General features: G+C 46.7%; 1 long non-coding RNA gene across 1 annotated transcript; it reads left to right on the top strand.

Annotated features, from left to right (window-relative positions):
- Positions 1 to 5,396: 5,396 nt before the first annotated feature.
- Positions 5,397 to 12,856, top strand: LOC108928003 (uncharacterized). Its single transcript, XR_001965639.2, has 3 exons — positions 5,397 to 6,077; positions 8,826 to 8,990; positions 12,089 to 12,856. It is a non-coding gene; the product is annotated as an uncharacterized LOC108928003 (long non-coding RNA).
- Positions 12,857 to 13,258: the final 402 nt, after the last annotated feature.

The raw sequence follows: 13,258 nt of genomic DNA on the forward strand, positions 1-13,258 counted from the left end.
CAGAGGGAGAACATGCAAACTCCATACCGGCTGAGTGGGTATCAAATCCATATCCCACTCAGGCACTGTGAGACAACAATTTCAGTCTTTAGAAATACTTACCCATTTATACAGCTGGGTATTTTTACTGGTGCAATTGAGGGTAAATACCTTAATCAAGGGTACTACAGCTGGAGGTAGGATTTAAACCTGCAACCTTTGGGTTCAGAGGCTGCAGCACAAATCACTACACTACCAGCTAAAGAACAGAGGACTTGGGACCAGGTGTGTATACTGATTCTTTGCCTTGGGTCTGGGACATAGTACACACACTCAGTTAAGTTCACATCCCCCCACAATGCAGCCGAGCAACGACCCCCACGGAGCTCCAGCAGACCGAGCAGCTGCCCGCCGCCATGGCGACATCTCCCACCTTCAGCTGGAAACCAAAAGAAACTGAACGAGATCATTGTAGCACGCTCTGCAGTTCCACTGTCCCACATCCACGCCTCCCTGTGGATTTTACCACGCTGTACTCAGTTCCTGAGGGACGACTCACAAGGACTGTTTTGGCAAGACACACCAGGGGGGAAGCCGCTTTGTCCATAAGTCACAGATTTCGCTTCAACTCAATGACAGCATTCATTCAACGCTCATTCATTCGTTTGTTTGTTCGCTCATTTTTTTGTTTGTTCATTCATTCGTTTGTTTGCTCGTTCGTTTGTTCATTCACTTGTTTGTCTGTTCATTTATTCATTCGTTCGTTTGTTCCTTCATTTGCTCATTCATTTGTTGGCTCAATCGTTTGTTCGTTCATTCATGTCTTTGTTCGTTCAGTCATTTGTTCGTTCAGTCATTTGTTTGTTCGCTTATCATTCGTTTGATCACTTTTTCATTTGTTTGTTCATTCATTTATTGGTTCATTTGTTTGTTCTTCATTCATTTTTTTGTTTGTTCACTTGTTCATTTGTTAGTTCGTTCGTTCGTTCATTCATTTCTTGGTTCATTTGTTGGTTTGTTCATTCGTTAGTTTGTTCATTCAATTGTTATTTCATTCATTCAGTTGTTTGTTCAATCATTCGTTTTTCATTCATTCATTCATTTATTTCGACGATCAGTCAGTGACTCTGTCCTCTGTGCAAAACAGGCTCCAACACCAGAGAATCTAAAGCAGTAAATATGACTTTTTCTCAGAAAATTTGCTTTTTTAGATGCATCGTCGGTGGTTTTTTTGCTCTCACATCTGCTATCTGTGTGTGTATGTGCGTGCGTGTGTGTGTTCTGAAACACACGAGCGGTGACGGCTGCTCTGAGACCCTGTGGAGACGAAGTCCAGGATTCCATCAAAATCCCAGCGTGAGAAGCCTGAAGGTGCAGAAGTTGTGAGCTGTGTCATTATTTGGACTGGAAACACCAGAACACTCGACTACATGGAGCTGAGAGTTCATCATTTATTCACTTGTACATTTTTGACAAAAGCTTCCTTGATCGTATTTTACAAAACTCCAAAGTATTTGTATAATGTAAAAATGCACATATTCTCTGTGAGAAGGAAAAAGAAATAAGGATTGAATCTGGAAGCTTTTTTATCTTTTTATATTTTTTTTTTGGAAAGAAAGTTTAGGACAACACAAAATATTTAATTAGAAAATTCATAATTTAATGACACTGCTTTAATGTTCAGAAATAATTCATTTTACATTATTTGGATTACACCACATGACTTGAGCAGCGTTGTGATTTTGATTTAAAAAATAATGATAATCAAAAAAAAAAAGAGAAAAACTGTGATGTATTCAGTAAATATATTTGTAACTCTGGATTCCATTACTATGAAGGAGACTTGAACTCAGAGTAAAACATATTTGACCTGTATTAAAGTGACCATTGTTTACTTATGCTCATATAGCCATTGATGTATTTACTGACAGTACAGTTATTTGTCCTCTGAACAACATCCACTTTACTCTTTTGTGCGAAGCCTGCAGATGATCAGTGGATTATTGTCTCAAACTGAGATATACGTACATGTTGCTCTACTCTAACAAGGCCTGGCAATAATAACAGGCAAAGAGATTATGTTGGAATCCACACACACTGATGGATAAAGTGCACAAACTGTCATATATATATAAACTGTGGTATTTCAGAACCACCCCACGTCTCTTCTTTGAACCTGGTTCCAGCATCAGTGCGACGCGTAATCCAGGCTTGAGGGATGGAGGCTTTACTGCGCTCATGTGTGGCTGGACACCACTTGTTCAATCCATGTTCGCTTCATCCCCACAAGAACAAAATTTACTTTTTTTCCCCATGACTTAAACATTTATATGATGCTTTTCTCCAATGTACAAGTATTTATCCATTTCTACAGCAGGGTAATTTCACTGGAGCAAAGCAGGGTAAGCACCTTCCTCACTGGTACTACAGATAGAGGTGGGATCTGACCCTGTGACCCCTGGATGCAAAGGGAGCAGACCTAAGCATTACACCACCTGCCACCCCCACCAGATGCTGCAGATGCTGTTGTGAACCACCACAGGTGTATGGTGTCCCTTGTCGTTTACTCCAGCGCAGACACTCGCGGGGTCCATTCGCCTCCTCTCGCAAATGTCATGTGTTTCCTCAAGACAGACTCCGGAACGTTCCGGCCGCCTTTAACGGCAGAGGGTGCGTGAGGAACGAGAGCCGTTGGATTCTGCAGCAGGTCTGCGGTGCTGGCGCTGAATTTATGGTCCCCTCCCATCGGCCTGTTATCGGTTCGATGTATGGTGGGGTTGCTGGGGGGGGGGACACACACACACACGCAATCGCTCAGCTTTCTGTCCGATTGATCTTATCCAGCACCAACGATCCATCTGGAAAACGACCGAGACCAATTGTACCTTATTCAGCGGTTCCTTCCGGAAGGAAACTGCAGCCCATTTGGAGACTCGCCTGACACCCATATATCTTTGGACAAAAAAAAAAATCCTTTCTTCTGATCTTAACCTGTGTTTCACCCCTCAGAATGAGGCCCTTTTCCACCGTCCACATTTACACCCGGTGGACACAGAATATTTTTTTCAGGCTCCACATAGACACACACAGTGTGTGCAGCACAGCTGCATCAAAATACACACCGTGTTACGGTTACTCCTTTGGACGAGTGAGACACACATCCGCTGCCCTGAACACGCTTTGCGTCTCGGCTCTTCTGCCTTTCATTTACGTTTATTAAGCAGATACTTTTCTCCGAAGCAACTTCCAATGAACTCTATGCAGCGTTATCAGCCCACACACCTTATTCACCAGGGTAACTTACACTGGGTCACTCATCCATACATCAGTGGAACACACTCTCTGTGTCACTCACACACTATGGGGGAACCTGAACAGCATGTGTTTGGAGTGTGGGAGGAAACCAGAGCACCCAGAGGAAACCCACGCAGACACAGGGAGAACACGCACACTCCACACAGACTGAGTGGGAATCAAACCCACATCCTCTCGCACCGCCCAGGCACTGTGAGACAGCAGCGCTACACGCTGTGCCACTGTGCTGCTTTTCATAGATACTCAGCAGTCGAATACGGGAGTCGATCTCGCCTCGTTTCCATCTGTCTTTCATAACAATTTGTCATCATTTGCCTTCGCGTTGATCAGCAGTTCCTTATCATGCCTTCACACCGGTTCATTTGCATATCTCCCATGAGGTGATTCTGGGGCTTCCTTCTTTAAGGAGGCGGACGTTTCACTTCCTGTCTGTCTTTGCAGTAACTGATCCTCGGGCTAATTTCTCACTTGTAGGTATCGAGGCTGCTGGTAGTGTGTGTAGCGATTAATGCTGCAGCTGCCTTTGCAGCCGAAAGGTGGTAGGTTTGAAGCCCACCTACTGTATTTCTACAGCACCCTTGAGCAAGGATCTTACCCTAAAATGCTCCAATAAAATTATATACCTGTGGCATACATGGGTAAATAATTGTAGGTACTTTAACATTGTTGCTTTGGAGAAAAATGTCAGTATATATTGAATAATAATAATAATAATAATAATAACAATAATAAAAAATAACAATAATAATAATAATAATTATTATTATTATTATTATTATTATTGTTATTATTATTATTATTATATATTGAGTAAATATAATTCAATATCTTTTTATAGAGTGCTCTTCTCACACAGTGACAGAGATCTGAAGACAGGCTCAGAAACACGGAACAAATAATATGTTGGCTATAGATTATTACAATAACTATATTAATTATTAAAGCTGTAAGTAAGCCAACTGGTCACAGAGGAAAGGAATAAAGACACTCCCAACCGAAATACAGGGGAGGAAAAAAAAAAACCTCTGGTGGTCCAAGTGCAGTGGGAGCCCACCCCCCGGCCATTCTAGTTTAAAAAAATCTTTCAAGTCAATTTGCAGCTATTTAAAATACTGCTGTTAGTCTTTAATAAGAATATGGTGGCACAGCAAGTAGTGTTGTTGTCTCACAACACCTGGGTGGTGTGAGAGGACGTGGGTTTGATCCCCGCTCAGTCTGTGTGGAGTTTGCATGTTCTCCCCATGTCTGTGTGTGTTTCGTCCAGGTGCTCTGGTTTCCTCCCACACTGTTCAGGTTCACCCATAGTGAGTGAGAGAGAGAGAGAGAGAGAGTGTGTGTGTTTTGCACTGATGTATGGATGAGTGATCCAGTGTAAGCCGTGTATCTAGAAGTGTAAGTCACCGCGGTGAATAAGGTGTGTGGGCTGATAACACTACATAGAGTTCATTGGAAGTCGCTTTGGAGAAAAGTGTCTGATGAATAAAATAGAATATATAAGTAAAAAAAATGTCAGGAGATCTTGCCTACTGCACACGTCCTCAAGGCTGTTCCAGCGGCCCTTGGCGCCACTTGTTTTCTCCACTGGCCTCTGTGAGCTGAAACACCTCTTTGTGCAGAGCAGCAGCTGTGCTCCCAGTCGAGTGTGAAGCAAATCCGCTTTAGAGTTGACTGGGCAGAAAGGGGGGGGGCACACACACAGATGTTTAACTATCCAGATTAAGACACTCAGAAAACAAGAGGAAATACAAACATCTTGTTTCTTTGCTTCCAACACAACGGATCAGATTAATTCTGAGGGGTGGGGGTGGGGTGTGATCTCCATTCCTCTACATGCGACTCCACCTCATTCCATCAGAGGCCTTTCGACCCTTGAGGTGAATCAGAAGCATCGCTGATCTAGACCCTTTGTTTCAACCAGAGTAAACGTCCAAATATTTGAAATGAAGATGATTTCATAACCCCCCCCACCACCCGCACCCCTGCCCTCAGTCTCCATGACGATGATTTTGAAAATGATAAGGACATATGTGCATTACAGAAGATGCTCAACTGTTTTCAGCCTGGATTCAATGAAACCTCAGTTTGTCCTCTGACCTCCGCTGTCCAGTTTTACTGGGTTACATGCTCATACCAGTTATTATACCGCATAACAATTACGAAACACAACTTCATATCAGTGAAAAAAATAATAGCTTCTTTTGCATATTTATTTACATTTAGCTGGCCTCTTTTCTCCAAACTCACTCATGCAGGTTAGCCTGTGTACAATGATTTACCCATTTGTATAGCTGGGTGTTTTTCATTGGAGCCCATCGGGGTAAATACCTTGTTCAGGGGCTTTACAGCTGCTGCTGGCATTCAGAGCCGGGTCCTGCGAGCGTAAGGCACCTGCTCTAACCACTGCGCCCCCTGCAGTCGCCCGTGTCGACAACTAGACATCTTCGCTGCTCGCCTTCCAGAGGGCTTAGAGGTCATCGTGAGTCTCACGTGACGCTTACCGCGGTCGAACTGAACGGTTACGCAAGTAACACTTAAAACAAACAAGCGACGTGCCATATGTGACACTCCACACGCTCGTTTGTCTTTTAATCCTCGAGGGATAAAAACAGCAGCAGCCGGGGCTGTTCTGCACTCGTGCGAAAAAGAGACCTTCCGCGTAGATCAGCGGCACAAGGAGATAATCCTCCCGCCCCTTCGGGTTTGACACGTTTCCGTACGACGAGGCCTGGCTTTCCCGCGGCAAACGGCACGGCCGGCGGCCCTAGGTATCGGACCCTCAAAAGGTAACGTGCCCGACGAGTCGAGGGGGAAACTTGCAAAGGGAAAGAAAAACAGGAGGAAATGTCGCGCGAAGGAAAACAGCTCAGGGATCTATTTTTGGACACCGCTATCTATTTTTGGACACTGCTGGACACGTACTGTGACATGACTGTAGCGCCTCCGCAGGTGGCATGTGCTGGCGTGTGGTTGCATTAGAGTTGGCATAATGACAGCATTAACCCGCCGTTGGACTCTGTGCATGCAATCTGCAACCTCTGAGTTGCCTGCTCCTCAGTCTTAGGAAAAGTGAATGATATACAGGAGCGGTCAAAAGTTTGAGTACACCTAGGCAATGTCTGCATGAGCCGCAAAGTGGCACAGTGAGTATCGCCGCTGTCTCGCGGCACCTATGTCATGTGAGACGATGTGGGTTTGATCCCTAGTTAGTCGGTGTGGAGTTTGCATGTTTTCCCCGTGTCTGCGTGGGTTTCCTCAGGTGCTCTGGTTTCCTCCCACACTCCAAAGACATGCTGTTCAGGTTCACCCATAGTGAGAGAGAGAGTATGTGTTTGTTCCACTGATGTATGGATGAGTGACCCAGTGAGCTGGGGAGATGTGCGAGTTCATTTACCGACCAAATGTGGCACAAAGAAAAACTCCTTCCCAGCAAGTGGAGTCCAACTTTTCGTCGGCACTCTTGATACAGGGAGAAACATATCTGCGTAAATTACTGCGGGGGGAAAAAAAAAACACAGCAGACAAAATCGTTACACATTTGCATCATGTGGCGTGAGCAGGCACAGCTGTTCTGATGCAGTACCTGATATGGGTCGTGTGAAACACTACATGCGGTTCACATAAACCACTCACCCGGGATCATCAGACTGTGCCATGTGAATTAATTATTATTTTTAAAAATCTGTGCTCACAGCCTTCACCACAAGACAAGAATACACTTCATTAACCTGATACTTTTCTCCAAAGGAGCTCACAATGTTAAATCACTTACAGTTATTTACCCATTTATACAGCGCTTGGTAATTTTACTGGAGCAATTTAGGGTAAGTACCTTGCTCAAGGGCCCTATAGCTGGAGGTGGGATTCAAACCTGCAGCCTTTGGCTCTAAAGGGCAGTGGCTCTAACCACTAGAGTACCAGCTGTCCCCTACACGATCCCTGTCAGTGATTACAGAAGACACGTTGGCAACTAAACAATATTACGACGTTAATTTGAAATGGCATTGTTTTTAAAATATGTGATTTTTACATTATTTTAATTTTTTTTTATTTCAGCATACTCATTGTCAGTAAATGAGTATACACACTAAAAATCCTTTGGAATGTCTGTATATAACAGTGAAAAGTAGTAATGGGATCGGAGAAGACCTAGCGTGCCCTGCCACCCCCCACTAACACAGCACCAGTGATGGATGGGGGTATCCGTCAGTGTCACTGGGTCACGTTACACACCCTTGTGTCACACTGGGAGCCGCTTGAAGATGGGAATCTAGGATCGCAGTGCCGTGTCAGCACATTACGTCCTCAGTGCGCCCCTTGTCCCCCCACCACGGTCCTCTCTCACGACACCGCAGAGCAGATTTCGACCAGAGGTGGTCCAGTCATCCATGTCCAAACAAGAGTCCAGTGAATGTAGAAGCACGAGGGGAGGATCACACTGGACTCCATGTGACAGGGGTAAGTCCGTGTGAAGGGGGCGTGTCAATTTGACAGGGGCACGTCTTGCTAGACTGCAAGTTATTCTGCATGGCTTCAGTGTTACTGGTGTGCAGTGCTGTTCTGTCTCCCCACTACACACACACACACACCCTCCCTCCCTCCCTCCCTCCACCTCCTCTCACAGTAAAGCTCTACGCCTGCAGGCTTGCATCTGGTCCGTGGGTGGGGTGCAGGGCATCCTGGGAGCTGACCCGCTGGTGGCCCCTGGCAGGATGCCCGGACGAGCAAGACGGCCCCTCCTCTCCCCTCCCCTCCCCTTTCAGGCAGGACAGCTGACAAAACACAAAAGTGAGAGGCGTGCGACGGATGAGAGGAAGTTGGGTGCACGGTGCTGCTGAAGCCACCGTCCAATTAACCCAGAGCACAATGCGTGTGCGGTAAAAAGAGCTTTTCTCACACTCCTGTAGCGGCACAGTGGCGGGCAGCAGGTGGCGCAGTGGTCAGAGGTGCTGCCTTTGGAATCCAAGGACCTGGGTTGGAATCACCTCTTGTGAATCCCTGAAGAAATAAAAAAAAAAATACTGCCTGTACTGACACGTAAATGATTGTGATTAAAATCATAAATTGCTCCGAAGAACGAACGCATGTAAATATTTAACCGAAGGGTCAGCAAAGGTCATTGTCGCTGTGGAGGAACCGGGCCGGAACACAGCCGGTTAGCAGCGGACTTTGGAAACGTACAGACGGTCGCGTCCTCCCACCAGCAGGTCCCACCTCTCTGCTGACGGCGCAAGAAGCCCGAACACGTGTGCCTTTGAAATGATCCCCGTGTGTTGCTGCAGCGCGCCTGGGCCGACTACAAAATCACACAACTCGTGTCATTCGATCAGAGCTCATGGAAAAAACTTCACGTTATGCAAATTGTTCTGTTGAAACACCGTTGTCAAGTAAATATTCTCAATATGAGAGTACTTTCATGTAAAATTTACATGGAATTATGATCGTGGTTTGTGTTCAGTTGTCAGACCTGTAAGGTGTCATGAATGAGTCAATAAGAGAGAGAGAGTGTGTGTGTGCGTGTGTCTGATTAACAGCCCAAGTCCATCGAAGAAAACTCCATCAGGCAGTCCACGGTCTCGGCTCCCTCTGTCCTCGGGCCTGAGTCAAACCCGCACGCCGCTGAGCTGCGGGGCTGTTCTGTCAGCGTGTCGGGCCGCTGGGAAGCTGCGCTCCCTGGCTGTTTCCATGGCGACGCACAGGTGAGCAGACGGGGCCAGGAGCATGGCATGAACATGTGACAGGGGAGACGTGTGTGACAGGCTGTGGCGGTGATGTGTTGAGGGAGGGGGACTGTCTCCATCCCCAGGTACCACATGTGCGGGGGGGGGGGGTGTCGTCTGTTCCCAAGGACAGGTGCAGCACAGCATAATCCCGCCGCCTCCCCTCACCATCAGCATCAGTACCCGAAGCCTTGACCACAAAGCCAGAGCAAAAACTGCGGCAAAAACCTGGACAAATAATATAATAGCAAATAATAATATTTTATAACAAAAACTGAGGACAGTTACCTGCAAGGGGGTCGCAGGTCCAGCGCCATAAAAAAGTCAATCAAAATACGTGAATGGGATCGCTGACCTCATACACCAAATGTGTGTGTTTATTTAAATAATTTTGGGGGGGTGTGTTGCATAAAGATGAGAATTCATGGACACAATTAGGTTTTAGGCAATTAACATGGCAATTAAGAAATCATGGATAATGCAAATTCTCAGAATTCGATTTAGCGCATTTTTCAATTAGTAATAGACCTCCATTCATTATGTATCTTAATTCTCAGACATCGTGTCTCAAACATAACAATTTGTAATTAATTAACAAGCAATTCATTGCGAAAGGTTTTTATTTTCTTTTTACGGCATTTAAGGTGATTATTAAGACAAGTGAGCGGAAAACCGGGCCATTATCTCGGGTGAATTAAAAGGGCTTCCTTTCCTGTGTCGAACAAAGACAACATGGCTTGTAGCCCCGCACAAATTCCTCTCTCGCTCACTTTGCCCCCTCTCCTCCCCCTTATAGAATTTCTACTTTCTCTTCATCTCTGGAATCATCAGAGAGGCTGAGACAGGAGACCCGAGCGCAGGGTCCATTCGACCACTGCATCGCACAGCAGAAACAGGCCCAACAACCCCATGGGTGCCCACGACACCCTGCACCTACGGCTAGCCATTCGCGCCTCGGAGGCTAAATAAATATCGAAATAAATAAATCTGAATTGGCTGTGTCAGCAAACGCGAATATCAGGAATGTCACAGCTTGTCGGCATGAATTATTCCTCGCTCGTACTTCTCCTTGTTTGTTTGCATTTGCATCCGCCGCTCGTACGGCTCCTATTCATCATGCGGGAACCCGGGCGCCTTGAGCGGAGCTTGTAGCCCCAGGGACACATTAATGACTAAAATACACCGAGGACTCAAATTTCAAACACAGGTCCCAGGAAAGGCCGGCAGAGCGGCCGCGGGGTCGCTGGAGAATTGTCGCCCTGCTCGCCCGCTCCGCTACCAACTCAGCTTCCCTTTAAAGTCTGGGGCTCATTATTAAACCATGACGTGCTCACGTTTAACACCCCATTTGAGGAGCCTGGGGAAATTTCATGCCTCCGTCTCATTATGTTAAGAGGAAACATGTTCTGTTTGTGTTTGCGGCGGAGGGGGGTTACGGGTGGCCCAGATGCCCTTCGAGCAGCACCTTGTTATTTCTGAACCCCAAACACGGAGAGTCGAGTCGGGTGCCGATGTACGAGCATCCGGGCTCAGGTTTGCGCCGAATGCTTCTGCTCGTTCAGAAGCGCGGTGAGCTGAGGGTGCCGAACCAGTCCAAGTGACCCAATTTACAGAGAGGAGGTTCCGCGGATAAATCCGGAGGCGGAGGAATACGATCAAATCCCTTCCCAGTGTGCGTCATTTTATCTCGTGCTCAGAGCCCACTCGGCACCAGAGCTTTTGTGTGGTGACAGTCTTCACAGACTCATCTGAGAAAAACACAGTAAAGTACATCAAACATTGTACAGCTGCACACTGCACCTGCTGCGGGACTTTGAGGCTGACAAGTCCGCAATTCTGCATTATAATTCCATATTCCGCATTTGAAATTCTGCATTTCGCCGTTCTCCGCCAACTTCGCCACATTAACATAAAACTGTTGCTTGGCCAAAGGTTGCTGGTTCAAACCCCTTGCTGCACTAAGCAAGAGCCTAACGCAAAACATCAGTGCAAAAGATAAAGCTGAGCAGCACCGTGGCGTTTCCTCGAGCCTCTGAAAGGCGTTCATTTTTCACAAGTTTGGTGACGTGACTCAGAAAGACCCCGAATCAGAGACGGAGGGGGGCCCAACAGGTAGCGATCGCCTGCAAAAATCTCGGACCCTGGCGCTACTTCGGTTGTGGTGTTGAAACCCGTTTCCCTTCCACCGCTGGATTTTCGATCCTCAGCTGCACACGTCCCTGTGCTCCATGAAAATAGCTAGATCTCGACTCCTGGGCTTCTCTCTGTCTCTGAGCCTAAAAATAGATGCTGTCAGATATGCTTCTTTCTTCCCACTAAGCCTGTTCAGCGGTGCAGGATATTAATATCGGTACAGTGCTACCAAAATGTTAAGGAAATGACAGTGACAAGTGTCAAGTCTGCGTTGTTGCTTCACTCCCCTTCCCCCCACCCCCTTGGAGGGGGGGGGGGGTATTAACGACCACCGAGAGTTGGTTCAAGGGCCATCCTCCGATCCTCTGTCCAGACCGCAGTCTACCCTCTCAGGGGCTGTTATTGGATTACAATCCCGTCAGATTGGATTCACGGTCCCGTTCGTCATCGAATGTTCTGCGGGATCCGACCGCAGCGTTCAGGCACTGAAATACCGTTCCAGGGTGTAACCGTATTTTTGCTCTTTGGGATTTTTCAACATTTGGTCCCGTTCTCGATAAATCCCATTTGCGTAAGTGGTTTCACATTTGTGCGCGCAGACGATCGCCAAGCAACAAAATATCGGTGTGCTTCTCAGATCGATCTATAGGCGCGTTTTCCATTCTTTAAGACATGTTCCGCTGAGACTGGAACGCGAAACTATTCATAAATCACAGGTATGAAGCAATTGAGTAAAAGCTAGCTGGCTCAAATATCACTAATGACAAAATTCAATTTAACGTTTGCATGTAATTAAATGCAAACACATTTATAAGCCAGTTATTGATTTTCCAGTGAAGCTGACATGGATCATTTTACTTTAGTGAGCGATGGGTGGACGTGCCTTTAGCACACGCAGAAGATCACAGGGAATTGTGCTCTTTCTTTGTCATATTTCTCAAAAGGATCAGCGTTCAGAGAGCGGCGATCCGACCAGGGGACCGAGCGTCTCGCAGTCTCACACTGAACCGGCCCCCCGTTCCCCAGGAGGCGGTGAACGCTCTGCCTAGAATTGTAGCGGCGGCGGCAGTCTGGGGACACAGCGCCAGGGCGCCGACTCCACGCCAGCACTTCCTGGCTCCGGGACACACGTTTTACAAGCCTTCAATTAAGTGGCGACAAAACTGTTTTCATCACTGCGCTAATGTGGCACAAAAAAACAACACCCAGTAAGAATAGCAAACGGGAATAAAGAGATTATTTTGCACAGCCTGTGGAGTCAGTGTGAACAGCATTGGATTCAAATTTGTGTCAAGAAAAGGTGCTCTATTGTGAGGCCCTTCTGCAGCTCCCCCCAGAAAGGCCATGTCCTCCGCCCCTCCTCTCACTCGGCCGCTGACTTCTGACCTCAGTCATTCAGAGTTCTCCTGCAGGCTGCCGGAATCCGCAGACAGCGCGGGACCCCCGAGACCAAAGGGCAGACAGTCGCTCAAAGCGCAGACAACCCAGCGGGCAAGTGGCAACGTATGGGCCGCGGCGAGTCGCTCGAATCCCACGCCTTCGGGCCAGCTGGGAAATGTCTGGAGATGGTCTGGGGAACATCTGGGGAACATTTGAGCTTGTGCCACTTGTACAGATTCAGAACTGCAGGGAAATAAAAACAGCCTGAAACTCTACGAACTCTAAGGTACATCACCTGCAGAAGCTGTACCATAGTGGTTAAAGCCGCTGCCTTTGGCCCCAAAAGTCCCAGGTTGTAATCCCACCTCCAGCTGTAGTACCCCTGAGCAAGGTACTTACCCAAAATGACTCCAATAAAATTACCCAGCTGTATTATACATGGGTAAGTAATTGTACGTTGCTGAAGTGTCAGCTAAACAAATAAATGTAAATGGATTCCCATTCCTGCACCGATATTTAATAGACATCTCAGAAGTTGTGAACTCAGCTTTCAAGATGTGTGTCTGTACCAGGTAGAGATTCAGAACTGCACAAAACCACTTGTTTAAACTCTCCACACTAGGTAACAGGCACCAGGTACAGGAAAATTAAACACTACTTTATTTACACGTACTGTGAAGTATAAATATATAGTATGTGGGATATACCATATGCATCACTGACAATATTTTTTC

This window comes from Scleropages formosus, chromosome 7, assembly GCF_900964775.1.
Source record: "Scleropages formosus chromosome 7, fSclFor1.1, whole genome shotgun sequence".
Classification (NCBI taxonomy): Eukaryota; Metazoa; Chordata; class Actinopteri; order Osteoglossiformes; family Osteoglossidae; genus Scleropages; species Scleropages formosus.